A 16,358-nucleotide genomic window follows, 5' to 3' on the forward strand; every position below is an offset into this window, starting at 1 on the left:
TTGGCTATGATTTGTGCTGGGAGGGCCCTGCCCTCCAGCTGGGACTTGCACGTGGCAATGAGAGGACCCTGTCCTTTCATTAGTCCGAGGCTTGAACCTGGCCAAAACACTGTAGCCGTGCCCCACAGAGGAAGAATGGAGAAATCAATGACAATTTAACATAAGGGATAATAAACATAAAAAACGACAGAGGAACCATAAAAAACAGTCAGAAATAAAGAATATAATATCTAAAATGAAGAATACACCAGAATAAATAAACAGTAGGCAGGATGAAGCAGAGGATCCAATCAGTGACTTAGAAGACAAGGTAGAAGAAAACACCCAATCAGAGCAGAAAAAAAAAAGAAAAAAAATACAGATAGTCCTGGCCAGTGTGCTCAGTGGTTAGAACACTGGCCCATGCACCAAAGGGTCTCCGGTTTGATTCCTGGTCAAGGGCATATACGTGGGATGCAGGTTCAATCCCTGGCATGGTTGGAGTGCATGCAGGAGGCAATCAATTAATGTGTTTCTCTCACATCAATGTTACTCTCTCCCCGCTCCTACTTCCCTCCTTTCATTTCACTCTCTCTAAAAAGCAATGGAAAAAATACCCTTGGGTGAGGATTAACAACAACAGCAACAAAATACAGATAGTTTAAGGGACCTTTGGGACAACATGAAACATAACAACATCTGCATCATATGGGGTACCAAAAGGAGAAGAGAGAGAACAAGGGATTGAGAACCTATTTGAAAAAATAATGACTGAAAACTTCCCTAACCTGGTGAAAGAAAAAGACACACTAGTCCAGTAAGCACAGAAAGTCCCAACTAAGATGAACCCAAAGGTGCCCACATCATAATTAAAATGGCAAAGGTTAAAGACAAAGAGAGAACCTTAAAAGAAGCAAGAGAAAGACAGTTAGCTACCTACAAGGGAACTCCCATTAGACTATCAGCTGATTTCTCAACAGAAACATTTCAGGCCAGAAGGGATTGACATGAAATATTCAAAGTGATGAAAAGCAAGGACCTACAACCAAGACTACTTTACCCATCAAGGCTATCATTTAAATTTGAAGGAAAATAAAAAGCTTCCCAGAGAAGAAAAAGCTGTTTGCTACCACCAAACCAGTATTACAAAAAAATAAAAATAAAAAGTTAAAGGGTCCTCTTGAAAAAACCAAAGAAAGAAGAACAGTTATAAAGAATAAAATAGCAATAAAAACATACCTATCAATAATTACTCTAAATGTAAATGGCTTAAATACTCCAATCAAAAGACATAGGGTAGCTGAATGGATAAGAAAATAAGACCCATATATATGCGGTTACAAGATATCCACCTCAGAATGAAAGATGCACAGAGACTAAAAGAAAAGGGATGAAAAAATATATTTCATGCAAATAAACATGAAAAAAAAGCTGGAGTAGCAAAGGCTATAGTAAGAGACAATGAAGGACACTACATAATGATAAAGGGAACAACCCATCAAGAGGATATAACCCGGCTAGAGAACGTGGCTAGGCTGCTGATCAACTGAACACTGTCTCTGTGTTATTCCTTCTTCGCCAACTCCGTCTACACCTTTGGGAACCCCTGGACCTGCTGGGGTTGGACCCCAACACAGAAAGTGAAAGTGATGGAAGCTTTGCATTCAGAATTTAGGAGAGCATGTGGGGAAGGGCATAAGAAGAGGGGAAAAACCACCCAGGGACTGGGAATTGTGTCAGGACTGAAAGTTTTGTGAGGGTGTACAAGGGCCTGAGAATGCATAGTTACACTCTCTTTCATAGGAATTAAGACTACAAAACCAAAACAACACAGCTTTCTGGGTGTCTATGAGCCTGGGTGTAGGTTGAGAGACTAAGGGAACAGCAAGGCATGAGAACCCAAGCCAGGGGCTAGGACCTGAGGGATAAAAGTGACAAGTGGAGCCCGGCTGGTGTTGCTCAGTGGTTGAACATCAACCTATGAACCAAGAGGTCACTGGTTCAATTCCTGGTCAGGGCACATGCCCGGGTAGCAGGCTCAATCCCCTTTAGGCAATGTGCAGGAAGCAGCTAAACAATGTTCCTATCTCTCTCTATCCCTCTAAAAAATCAATAAGAACATAAAAAAGGGAAGAAAAAAAAAGAGGATATAACCCTTGTAAAGATTTATGCACCTAAATATATAAAGCAAATCTTGATAGACATAAAAGGAGAAATCAACAGTAATATAGTCATAGTAGGGGACTTTACCACCCTATTGACATGACTGGATAAATCTTGCATACAGAAAATCAACAGGGAAAGAGCGGCCTTAAATCACACACTAGATCAGATGGATTTAATTGGTATCTTCAGAGCATTTCACCCCAAAGCAGCAGAATATACAGTCTTATCAAGTGCACATGGAATATTTTCTAGGATATGTTAGGACACAAAACAAGTCTCAATAAATTTAAGAATGAAATCATATCAAGCATCTTCTCCGACCATACTTGTATAAAAATAGAAACCAATCACAAGAAAAAAACACACACAAAAAATACTGAAAAATACACAAAGACATGCAGGCTAAATAACATGATGTTAAACAACAAATGGGTAAACAATAAGATCAAGGAAGAAATCAAAAGATACCATGAAACAAATGAAAATGAGCAAACAACAATCCAAAATCTATAGGACACAGCAAAAGGAGCCCTAAGAGGAAAATTCATAGCATTACAAGCCTATCCCAAGAAACAAGAAAAATTCAAATAAGCAATCTAACTTTACACAAAAAAGAACAACTAACAAAGCCCAACGTGAGTATAAGAAATGAAATAATAAAAGTCAGAGAAGAAATAAACAAAACAGAGCCTAAAAAACTAATACAAAAAGATCAATGAAACCATGAGCTGGGTCTTTGAGAGATAAACAAGACTGACAAACCTTTAACCGGACTCATTAAGAGAAAAAGAGAGAGGACCCAAATAAATAAAACCAGAAATGAAAGAGGAGAAGTAACAACTGACTCCACAGAAATACAGGGATTGTAAGAAAATATTACAAAAAACTATATGCCCAAAATTGGATAATCTGGACAAAATGAATAAATTCATAAAAACATATCTTCCAAAACTGAATCAGGAAGAATCAGATCATCTGAATAGACAGATTAGAACTGGTGAAATTGAAGCAGTAATTGAAAAAAAAAAACCTCTCAACAAACAAAAGTCCTGATGGCTTCATAAGAGAATTTGTATCAAACATTCAAAGGAAAACTAACAACTATCCTTCTCAAACTATTCCAAAAAATTTAAGAGGAGGGAAGACTCCAAAGCTCATTTTATGAGGCAGCATTATCCTAATTCCAAAACCAGATAAATACACTACAAATAAAGAAAACTATAGGCCAATATCCCTGAGGAACACAGATGCTAAAGTCCTCAACAAAGAAATTGGAGAACCAAGATAACAGTGTAGATAAATGTCTGTGCTTGCCACCTCCCTCAACCACATCAAAATTACAACTAAAATACAGAACCATCATTCAGAACCACCTGAAAGCTGGCTGAATGGAAGCCCTACAACTAGAGAAGTAAAGAAGAAAGCACACTGAGACTGGTAGGAGGGGCAAAGGCTCAGAACAGGCTGGTCCGACACCCACGTGTGCCACTTTTTTAATCCAGAGGGAGATCATCTCTGTGGAGGCTGCCCATGAGGAGCAAGGAGTCCCAGCCCCACACAGACCCCCAGCCCAGGGTTCCAGAGCTGGGAAGAGAAGTCCCCATAACTACAGGCTGTAAAAACCAGCAGGGATTGGCGTTGAGTGACATGGAGGCTGCTGGAAACCCAATTGTTCCTCTTAAAGGGCTGGCGCACGAACTGAATTTACAAAGTCCTGCTTCCTCTGAGCTCCAGTGCCAGGACAAGGCTCTGTGGGACCCAGACACATACAAGGAGGAACTAGATTGTCTGGCATCAGGGCACAACTTGGGGGCAGCTTTCTCCCAGAGAGAGGTGCTTGCAGAGATCATTGTTCCTGTGCTGGGACCTCCCTGGTCAAAGGGCTGACTGGCAGCCATATACGTTTTCTCCATCCTGGTGATTCCCTGAGACCCCACCCCATCCAACTTGCAGCCCCACCCAACCTATTTGCAGTGGCTTTTGCATATGAATGGCTTTCCTTGCTCAGGCTTCAGACTTTGCTAAAATATCTCAAACAAGCTGCAGCTGGGTCAGCGTGCCCCAAACCTATCAATAAAAGGCGCAAGACCATGCACTAGCACGAGCCTGCCTTGCTTAACCCCTGGGCCTCTCCAAGCCCAATACAAATAGCTGATTTTGCACCTCCTAAAAAGCCCGAGAAACAGTGGACTTGGTGGACAGCTTCAGACCACAGCAGATTATAACTCTACACATCCATAAACAACACACTCAAGAGGCAGACTCAGTGAGCACCAAAGCCCCACTGAAGCATGTCCTGCTCCATAGGGGTGTTTCCTGCACAGCAGCTCTCCCACTGTAGCCGCAGCTGGTCCTGACAGGCAATTGGCCTGGAGGTCAATTCCTCCCGGTGACACCAACAGCAATCAAAGCTCAACTACAAGACTGTGTACACAGCCCACACAGGGGTGCACCTAGAGTGCCAGCTCAGGTGACTGGAGAGGCTGAGCCACTGGGAACCTACAGGACACCTACTACAAAGGTCACTTTACCAACTCCAGGAGATATAGCAGCTCTTCCTAACACATCAGTTGCCAACCTTTCGGACCTCATGGACCACAGTGGTCCACGGACCACCGGTTGCCAACCACCGTCCTAATCCATCCTAACAAACACAAGGAAGCAGCCAAAATGGGGAGACAAACATGTCACAAATGAAAGAAATGGAAGCAAGCAAACTACTGGATACAGAGTTCAAAACCATGGTTATAAGGTTACTCAATGATCTTAATGAGAATTTCAAGGGAATTAGTGAGACTTTCAAGGATCTTAGTGAGAATATCAAAGACATGAAAAAGGACCAGTCAGAAATTAAGCATACACTAACTGAAATAAAGAATAATTTACAGGGATCCACCAGTAGAGTAGGGGATTCCAAGAATCCAAATCAACAATTTGGAATATGAGGAAGCAAAAGAACACCCAATTAGAAGAGAAAAAAGAAAAAAAGAATACAGAAATATGAAGATAGTATCAACATTCGCATTATGGGGATGCCAGAAGGAAATGAGAAAGAGAGAGCAAGATATTAAAAACCTATTTGAAGAAATAATGACAGAAAACTTCCCCTTCCTGGTGAAAGAAATAAATTTACCAAGTCCAGGGAGCGCAGAGAGTCCCAAACATGAGAAACCCAAGTTTCTAGATGTTAAAACGTTAGTGCTCCCCCAGGTCAGTACTACATCTGGTTTCTCTCCTTACACTCTCCCCCGAGAGGCACACTTCCATCTCCTCCACACCCATCTTTCATAGCCATCTGTATGATGACCACTCTCTAAAATACATTCTCAGCTCTAGCCAGTTTGGCTTAGTGGATAGAGCGTTGGCCTGTAGACTGAAGGGACCCAGGTTCAATTCCAGCCAAGGGCACATACCTCAGTTACAGGCTCCTCCCCAGCCGGGCCTTGGAAGGGGCACATGCAGGAGGCGACCAATCGATGTGTTTCTCTCACATCGATATTTCTGTCTTTCCCTCTCTCTTCCACTCTCTCTGAAAAATCAGTGGAAAAATATCCTTGGGTGAGGATTAAATAAGTAAATAAATAAATAAATAAAATACATTCTCAACCTTCAGTTCAAACTCATAAATTAAGCTGACTATTTGTTTCACCAACTACCACAAAGCATTTAACATATCCCAAACTGAACTTGGCAGTTTAAATCTGACCTCAACCACAACCCGGATTTCCCAGTCTTGGCAATTATACAACCATCCACTGAGTTACTCAAGTGATCAGCAACGGAGTCCCCCTTTCTCTTACTCTCTAGCTAATCCATTAGCAATCTTATCAGCTCTTTCCCCAAAATGTATCTTGAATGTTCCATTTCTCTCCATCTTTATGACTGCCACCTTAGTCTCTGTCTCTTTCTTGAATCATGGAAAAGGTTCCCAATTAATTGGTCTCCCCATTACTGTCCAGCCCTTTTTCCAGGTGGCATACAGCATCAAGAGTGATCTTCTGAAAATATAAATCCAAGTACCTCTCCCCTGCTTAGGATGCCCCACAGGCCCCCACAGCCCCTGAAGTAAAGTGCAATCTCCTATCATGACCAGAAAGTCTCTGTGTGATTTGAACCCAGACTCTGTCTCCCCCAAGTCCCCGCCCAACAGTGACACTGGTCTTCTTTCAGTTCAATGCTGGAAACCTTCTCGATTTTTCTAAAGCCGATCCTCCTGTTCTCGATGGAAATGTCACCTCCTTGGAAGGACCTTTCCTGGCTGGCTCAGCCCCATTTGTTACTCCCGTGCTCTCTGTTGCCCCACCAGGAGACAGTAATTCATGAGGGGAAGGACTGTGGTGTTTGTTTGTTTGTTTGTTTGAAAACATATTTTTATTGATTTCAGAGAAGGGAAGGGGAGAGAGAGATAGAAACATCAATGATGAGGGAGAATCACTGACCAGCTGCCTCCTGGGGATCAAGCCTGCAACCCAGGCATGTGCCCCTGACCAGAATCAAACCTGGGACCCTTCAGTCTACAGGCCAACGCTCTATCCACTGAGCTCAACCACCTAGGGCAAGGACTGTGTTTTTAACACCAATTTGCTTCTGGTGTTTAGAAGAATGCTGACATGGGTTGAATTGTGTCCCGTTCCCTCCACCCACACACACACACACACACACACACACACACACACACAAAGATGGTTGAAGTCCTAACCTCCACCTAGTACCTCAGAATGGGGCCTCATTTAGAAATACGGTTGGTGCCCTAGCCGGCTTGGCTCAGTGGATAGAGCGTCAGCCTGCAGACTGAAGGGTCCCAGGTTCGATTCCGGCCAAGGGCACATGCCTGGGTTGCGGGCTCGATCCCCAGTAGGGGGTGTGCAGGAGGCAGCCGATCAATGATTCTCTCTCATCATTGGTGTTTCTATCTCTCTCTCCCTCTCCCTTCCTCTCTGAAATCAATAAAGAAATATATTTTTTTTAAAAAAAGAAATACAGTTGTTGAAGGTGTAATCAGTTAAGGTGAAGTCCTACTAGGGACCCATTATGACTGGTGTCCTTAGAAGATGGCCATGTGAAGATGGATGTGATGGATCTACAAGCCAAGGATTGCCTGGGGCCCCCAGAAGCTAGGAGAGAGGCTGGGAACCAACTCTGCTGATGCCTTGGTTTGGGAGTTCTAGCCTCTGGAACTTTAAGATGATAAATTTCTCTTGTTTTACACCACTCAGTATGTGATACTTTATTACAGCAACCCCAGGAAACTAACACAAACACCAACTTAGAAAGTCATATGTAGAAGTGAGAGGTGCTCTTACAGAGGGAAGGGGAGAGGGGGCACAGGGACATTAATATTATGTGTCTTCATTTAAACTAGAACTTTTTAAAAAGTAATCTAATTGTTAAAAGATAGACTACAATTACAGTGAAGCCTCACTACTAGGCAAAAACACAACCAATCAATGATTCTCTCTCATCACTGATGTTTCTATCTCTCTCTCCCTCTCCCTTCCTCTCAGAAATCAATAAAAATATATTTTAAAATAAATAAACTATTTCTAGAGACAATACTAAAAAAAATGTACATTTTACAAAGCACTAGCCGAAGTTTGATTAAGCCCTACTGGAACTCATCTTTAAGAGCCAAACCAATTAAGTATCCGAGCTCTTAGCTTCCTAAGAAGAGAAAATCCTGCTATTAGATTTGGTAGGGAATAAGCTTCAGCCACATGAAACAGCTTTCAAATAGCCAAAACAGAACTAATACTCTCCCGAAGAGAATGGGGAACAATGAGTCTTTATTCCACTTTAGTAGCCACAACTTTCAGTTACAAATCAGGATACAATGTAACTCAGAGAAAATAATAATAAATTTCAAGCGGCACTGCCCTACACTTCTGCTTCTGGGAAGACAGAGATGTACTTTCTCCTATACTTCCTGCAAAGTGCAACTAAAAATCCCGGACACTATGTATAAAACAAACATAAGATCTGAAAGGCGGAGAGAAGGTGGCAGACTGGCTAGGGACCTCAAGACCAAGGAAAGACACAATGGTGAGGTCCCTGAAAGAAGTCGGCAACCGGTAAACATCAGCAGGTGAAAGACCCCCACAACAAAAGCCTGCTCTTCCTGGCCACAGAGCCAGGGAAGGGGCAGGCTAGCAAGACAGAAAGCTTTCAGACAAAAGCACTACTCCACTAGAAATCACAGGAGAAACTGCCCGCCCACCCACACTAGCAAAGGGGAGAAGCTGGAGCCAAGATTCCTTCACTGGCTTTAATAAGGAGACCCCCAACTCACCCAGCCTCCGGGTGATGTTAGAGAAGGCAGAGCAGGGAGCTGGGCCATCATAAGCCTGACTCTTGAAACCCAGCGTCAGTGGAGACCACCTGGGGAGCTCAGCCTTCCAACTCCACTGAGCATAAGGTAAGGCCCCTCCCCTTCCACACTGGTGTCAGCCGTTTAGCTAAGTTATTCATTATATTGCTACCTGGACATCCCATTTTGCTTGGCCAAGCGGCCTGCAGGGACCTTAAACTGACACTTGCCCCCTCATGCAAGAACATACCCTAGATAGCAGCCCACAGAGTCACCATGACTTCCCCAACAGTCCTTGTGAGCAACAGTTTCCCCTCCATTAGGTAAGACTCCCCTGGGGCTTCCCAGAACCTCGAACTTTTGGTTTGAATTGACCAGCAAGCCCTAGCCTGAGAACCCCAAAGCACTCCACCCACGGACCCTAATAAAGGCATGTGCCCAGGGTCCTGCCGCTCTGTCTGCGTGCACCTGCCTTGACCTCCCCATGCGGCCCCAGGAGGAGTGCCAGGTATCTCCTCCAGGACCTGTGAATAATAAACTTCTCTATTTCCATTTCTCTCGCAATCTCTGGCTGAGCTCAGTGTCCTGCACCCTGTGCTCCACTTAACAAATGCCAATTTAACAAAATCGTAACAGGTAGTATCAGAGGAGTGGCAGTGAGTCAGAACTTTCACAACCACCCATCCATAATGAGCCACACCCACCTCAGCCTCAATGTCTGGGGAAGACACGTGGGGCGCACTCTTACGCCTCCCAAACAGAAGTTTATCCTGAGGAGGCCTAGTGGGAAGTGAAAACTCCCATCCCACCTCAGGTGTCAGCAGGACCACATCAAGGACCGGAACTTTTATCCCCACCTACAGTAGCAAGTCTTCTGTTAGTGAGGTGTCAGGAAAAAACTCACTAAAACAGGAGATTTTCATAAGATCCAGAGTCTCAGAATGTAACACCCAAAATGTCCAGGTTTCACCTGAAAATCACTTAGCATATCAAGAACCAGGAAGATCTCAACTGGAATAAAAAAAGGCAATCAAGTGGTGCCAACACCGACACAACAGAAATGTCAGAATAATTGACAAAGGTTTTACTCAGACGTCATGTGCTTCAATGAGCAACTGTAAATATGCTTGAAACAAAGGAAAAATTAAAAGGTCTCATAAAAGAAATGGGAGTTATAAAGAAGAACCAAGTGGAAATTTTTAGAACTGAAAAACACAGATCTCAATTCAAAAACTCAGTGAATGGAGGGAACACAGTGGACTGGAAGATAAAACAACAGAAATTACCCAACCTGAACAACAGAAAAAATAGACCCAAAAAAAAAAAAAAATCCCTGGCCGGTGTTCTCAATGGTTAGAGTGTCCACCACCAAAGGGTCACCAGTTTGAAGGCACGTTTGGGAGGCAAATAATCAATATGTCTCTCACACATCAATGTTTCTCCCTCCCCTCCCTTCCATTCTCTCTAAAAAAGTCAATGGGAAAAATATCCTCAGGTAAGGATTAACATCAAAAAATATATGAGCAGAGCCTTAGAGCCTGTGGGACTATAATGATTGGAAGAGAGCAGGGTTAAAAAAGTAATGGCTAACAGCTTCCCAAAGTTGGTAAGAGATATAATTCTACAGAATCAAGAGTGAAGTGAACCCCAAACAGAACAAACCTAAAGAAATCCACTCCAAAACACATCATAATCAAACTTTTGAGCCCTAAAAGAAAATATCTGAAAAGCAGAGAGAAAGTAAACATTGCCCATAGGGGGAAAACAGATGCAAATGGCAGTGGGTTTTTCATCATAAATCATGGAAGCCAAAGGAAGTGGCACATTTTTCAAGTGATGAAAGAAAAGAACATCAACCGCTGGGCTGGTGTGGCTCAATGGACTGAGCGTCCTTCCAGGTACCAAGAGGTTGGATTCCTCCTGGTCAGGGTACATGCTCAGGTTTCCGGCTCCATCCACAGTAGGAGGCAACCAGTTGATGTTTCTCCTTCATCGATGTTTCTAGTTCTCTCTCACTCTCCCTTCCTCTCTAAAATCAATAAAAAACATATTTTAAAAAAAAGAAAGAAAAGAACCATCAACCCATACACTATACCCAGTGAAAATATTCCTCAGAAATGAAGAGAAAATCAAGGCATTCTCAGATGAAGAAAAGCTAAGAGAATTTGTTAGCAGCACACCTACCCTAAAAGAATGGATAAAGGATGTCTAAACAGAGGAAAATAAAAGAAGAAACCATGGACCAACAGGGTCAATCCACCAACAAGATATAGCAATCCTAATGTGTATAAAAACAAAGCTGTTAAATATGTGAAGAAAAAACCTAATAGAACTGAAAGAGGAAATAGACAAATCCACGATTGTGGTTAGAGATTTCAACACCCCTTTCTCAGCAAATGGTAGAATAATTAGAGAGAAAAGCAGCAGGTATATAGAACTCAACCATCAATCAACAGAACGTAATGGACATTTACAGAACATTCCACTAATGACAGCAGAATGCACATTCTTTTAAAGTGCCCACAAAATACATGCCAATAAGACCATATCCTAGGCCACAAAAAAACACACAACAAATTTAAAGAAGTGAAATCATACAGAATGTATTCTCTGACCTCATTGGAATAAAAATAGAAATCAAAGCCAGAAAGACATGGGGTAAATCTATAAACACTTGGAAACTAGGCAAGAGACTGTTATACAATCCCTGGGTCAAAGAGGAAGTCTCAAAGGAAATTTAAAATACACTGAACTGAATGAAAATGAAAATACAACATAAGATTTGGGGGACACAAAGGAGAACTAAGAGGGAATGTATAGCACTAAATGTATACATTCAAATTTAAAGTCTCAAATCAATAATCTAACCTCCCACTTCAAGAACCTAAAAAAGGAGAGGAAAACAAACCCAAAGCAAGCAAAAGGGAAAAATAATAATAATTTTAAAAATCAATAAAATTAAAAAAACGGAAAGACAATAGAAAAATCAGTTTTTTTTAAAAAAGAGCTGGTTCTTTGGAGAGATTTTTAAAAATTGACAATCTTGCACAAGCTTGGCAAAGAAAAAAAGAGAGAGAACACACAAATGACCAACATCAGAAATGAAGTAGAGAATATCATTACAGACTCTGCACACATCATGAGGATAACAGGGAATACTTTGAACAAATCCAGGTATGCAAACTTCACAACTTTGATAAAATGGACTAATTTTGTGAAAAACACAAACTACCACCATTACCCAGATGAGATAGAAAATTTTAATGGCCTATAATTAATTTTAAAACTCCCAGAAGAAGAACCTCCAGGCCCAGAAGGTTTCATTGGCTAATTCTACAAAACATTTAAAGAATTAACAACAGTTCTAAGCAACTTATTTCAGAAAATAGAAAAGGAGAAAACATGTCCTATTTCATTTTATGAAGCCAGTAGTTCCATAACAAACCAAAGACATTATTAAAAAATAACTACAAATATTCCTTATGAATACAAACATAAGGACCCTTAAAATATTAGCAAATATAATTCTGCAATATATACAAAGGATTATACACCATGACCAAGTGGGGTTTCTTCCAGGGAAGTACGACTAGTTCAATATTTGAAAAGAAATCCATGTAGTCTACCATTTTAATAGGCTAAAGAAGAAAAATCATGTAATCATATCAATCAATGCAAAAAAAAAAGCATCCGATAAATTTCAACATCCATTCATGATAAGAACTCTTAGAAATAACGATAGAGGGAAACTTCCTCTACTTGATAAAGGACATGTACAAAAAACCCCACAGCCAATATGACACTTAATGGTGGAAGACTGAATGCCTTCTTCCTAAGCTCAGGACAAGGCAAGTGTATCCACTCTCATCAAAGACCTCCAACTCTGCCCACCTCTCCTTGCTCCTTTCCCAGAAGCATTTCCCAGGTGCCTCCCTCCCTTTAAAACACAGGAGTCCCCTCCCAGCTTTCCTGGAGCCAAGCATCAGAATCACATGCCAAGAAAATGGAAAATAAATACCAAATGAATAGAATTCAACACTTGTTAATACCCTACCCCGTGCCTTCTAGTAAAGCTTTGCTGTAACTGTAGTCCATTTTTTAATGATAGGTTACTTTTAGGAAGTGAGATTTCTTTTATAAGGAGAAATCTAATATTAAACTACTATTCATACCCCAGGGCAAGAACTGCTTTCACTGCTGCTAATGCATCTTGCCTGACTGACTACCCTGAGAACCAGCAAGTGAAGCCTCTTAGTCAAAACAGGGGTCCCAAGAAAGTGAGGGCGGGCTGTTATAATGACAACAGCCTGTCTGCTCACCGGGAGGGGTTGATTAGGCTGACTGGCTCACCGGGTTCCCCAGCTTCCCCTAACACTTCAGGTATTCTGTTTCCAAGCCTGGGAAATCATAGAGAGATTACATGGTCCTTGCACCACAGTTCAGCTACTTTACTAGCCCATAGTTTCACATTCAGTTCTCATAAACTTAGTTGGTTTCCAGTTCATGGCTAATCAGAAGGAATACATTTCATAGTCAGAAAAGCACTTCGTTCATTCAATTACCATTAGTTGAGTGCCAAAGAAGTGCCAGGCACTTGGAGATAGGCACTGACCAATACACAGTGATCCCTATCCTCCCTAGCTTATGTAGAGGGGGTTCAGAGAGAAGAATAAATTAAAATTAAATAAAATAATTACAACATTTGACAGTGGCTGACAGGGCTATAAACAGACCTGAGGCGCTTACACTTTCTCCAGATATAAAAAGCAATTTCCTTTCCAACACTGTTGAAATACAGAATTAAAAATTCAGCCCTAGCTGGTTTCGCTCAGTGGGTAGAGCCTCAGCCTGCGGAGTGAAGGATCCCAGGTTCCATGCAAGGGCACATGCCCTGTCTGTGGGCTTTATCCCCAATAGGGGGTGTGCAGGAGGCAGCCAATCAATGATTCTCTTTCATCATTGATATTTCTATTTCTCTCTCCCTCTTCCTTCCTCTCTGAAATCGGTAAAAATATATTTTTAAAAATTTCATAAAATTTATTGGCCCCAAATATACTCTAAAATTTATTTTTAAAAACAAAATCCCAGATGCTGGTGTGTTACTATCTCTATGTTAAAAGCTGAATGCCATTCCACAATCCTTACTTAGTTCTACACTTGAGTTGCTTTAAGTAACTGTTGTAGACTCACCTAGGCACAAAACTACCTTGTGGGAAATGTTTTGTTTTTAGGAAAGTGAAGTCGAGTCCAAACAAGCAACCAACAAATCAATCAACCACTTAAACTGGAGACGGCCAAGATAAAACACGAATCTGGCTTTCTACAATGTTCAACTCCAACCAATCTGAGGTACATGTTTAAAATTACATTATGAGAGGTACCTAATTACCTAATCTTTTCAAATACGCCAAACACAATGACCTAATGTTAAAACCTACTGACTAGCAGACACCGTTGACTGCAAATCTGACCCACACAGACAATAACCTGAATTTCCACCAAGGTCGCTGTAAGCACCAAATGATGGAGCCAAAATGCTTCCAGGTTTCATCTGGGCCTCAGGGGGAAAAGCAGCTCTGAATGATCATTTTGGGAGAAACCCACATTTCTTACAATTCAGATGTAATTTCTTCATGTTTAACTCCAAGGCTTTTGTTAATTTGCTTGACTTTGTTTGTTCAAATAAGATTATTCATAGTCTACAGGCTCTGGATTTGTTCCTTACTATTGTACCTCTACTTCTTCCCATTTCATAAAGCCTCGCCTACATTAAGTTACTTCTGAAAGCTTCCGCCTGGCTTTTCCTTCTAAACACCTACAATTGTAAGTGGGGGAAGATGTGTAGTCCAGTCCTCTTGTCACATATTAGGAATAGGAAAGGAATGATCTCTCTTTTTAATAATCTCCAGAGAATTTTCCGTCAAATCCCTCCCTTCACCCACTCCTCTGTAACCCCCGGGAAATCCTCCCTTTCGTCTCCTGGGCATCACCCTCAAACTCTGCCATCCACCCGTGCTGCTCCTTTGTGTCCCATGGAGACCATCAGCCCCTGTGACAACCTGGCACGGGCCTGCCCCTCTCAGTCTCATCATCCTCTGCTCCAAAGCCTCTGGCTTCCATCGCACTCAGAATAAAAGTCAAGTCCCTATAAAGATCAGGCTCTGCATCATCTAAGCAGCCTGCCACCTCCTCAGCTCTCCAGCCCCCTCTCCTTCCACTCCTCCCTGCTCCCACCTTCACACTAAGGTCCTGCCTGGAGTGCTCCCTCCTCTCCGCGAGGGTCCTTCTCAAACGTTACCTCCCTTTAACCCTCCACCGGCCCATCCCACGTGAAACTGTCAACTTCCAACTCCCTACCCTCTAACACACTTTCTATTTAACTTGCTTTATTAACTATTATCCCTAATACTGTATAAGTTCTAAGAATTGTTAACGTAAAAAACCATTGAAACCTGTAAAGAATTTTTGTGAGTTTATTTGAGCCAAACTGTCGACATATGCAGGGAAGCAGAACCTCAACGAATTGAGATAATGCTCTGGAGAATGGCGGCGTCACATTTGTATTTATACATTTGCAATCAAAGGAGGGACGTAGGTGGGTTACATGTAATTCATTGGTGACAGATTAAGGAGGAGGGATAAAGCAAAGCAGGGGAAACCCCTGGGATTGGATGAAAAGTAAAATGATGGACACATACTTAGGCGGGTGCAGGACCAATTAACATGATAATGAAGGCATTTGTGGTATCTGTCCTGGCGCCCAGCACTTTAGGTTGTGCCCCCAAGGGGGCCAAAAAAAGGGAAGTTACAAGTTACCCAGACATTTCAAGGGTATGTTATCATAGATGCAAAAAGACAGATAGGCTCAGTTAAGGTATAGGTTGACCTTGTCAGTGAAGATACTGGCCTAGGACGTAACTGCCCACCATCACTGCTTTAGTTAAAGTTTAATTTCAGACCGTCCTTTGTGGTTACTTTAGGTCTCTGAGTTTGCAAGACCGCCATGCAGGCCTCCCCTGAGCCTGTCAGGTCAGCATGTGGCCCCTTTCATCCACAGGATGCAAGAAATTATGTGGGTTTTTTTTTTTTCCCTGCTGTATCCTGAGGGCCAGGAAGGTGCAAGTTACCTGACAAGAGCCGAGTAAATATTTGTCAATGAATGCAAGTGTCATCCACGTAAGAGATATGTGCTGGACACCAGGCCGGGGCCATGTTTGTTAAAGTCAAGATAAGTAAGACACTGTCCCTGCCTTTAATGTACTAGAATCAGTGGTTCTCAGCCTTCTGGCCCTTTAAATACAGTTCCTCATGTTGTGACCCAACCATAACATTATTTTCGTTGCTACTTCGTAACTGTAATGTTGCTACTGTTATGAATCGTCATGTAAATATCTGATATGCAGGATGGTCTTAGGCGACCCCTGTGAAAGGGTCGTTCGACCGCCAAAGGGGTCGCGACCCACAGGTTGAGAACCGCTGGACTAGATGGAGACATGCACCACAAACAAAAATGTGCGACACAGAGCTGCACACTAAGGCAACGGGAAGGCATGCCAAATGCTCAGAGGACGAGGCCTCGGCCTCGCTTTCCTGGGGACCGGCTCAGCCACCCCGGGCGCGCTCCTCTAGGTTCCTGAGATGCGCAGGAGCCCCTCGGCCTCCCCACGCCTGAGAGGTTCCTCATCCAGAGGAGCAGCTTCCGGCCTGCTCGCGCCCGCCGGACACGGGATCAGTGAAACATATTTAACAGGCTCTGCTCTTCAGCCTCCACCCCGCTCCTCTGCCCTGCGGGTCACTCCCCCGCAGGCTGGGGCTGCACCCCGGTCGGACCACAACACCCGCTCCCTGATGCGCGCCCTACTTCCGCGGTCCCACCTGCTCCCGGAGTTCCCTTCGGCTCCCGTCCGCG

General features: G+C 42.7%; 1 protein-coding gene across 3 annotated transcripts in view; it reads right to left on the minus strand.

Moving 5' to 3' along the window:
- The window catches only part of LOC102252818 (chromosome unknown open reading frame, human C2orf76), a 73,285-nt gene extending 56,927 nt beyond the window's left edge, over window positions 1–16,358 (minus strand). For 2 of the 3 annotated variants that reach the window (XM_014547928.1, XM_014547933.1), the window contains exon 1: window positions 16,325–16,358. The gene's annotated coding sequence lies outside the window, so the exon portion shown is untranslated. The remainder of the gene's footprint in view (window positions 1–16,324) is intronic. The other variant, XM_014547936.1, reaches the window with a different exon arrangement.

Source organism: Myotis brandtii, unplaced genomic scaffold, assembly GCF_000412655.1.
Source record: "Myotis brandtii unplaced genomic scaffold, ASM41265v1 scaffold488, whole genome shotgun sequence".
Classification (NCBI taxonomy): Eukaryota; Metazoa; Chordata; class Mammalia; order Chiroptera; family Vespertilionidae; genus Myotis; species Myotis brandtii.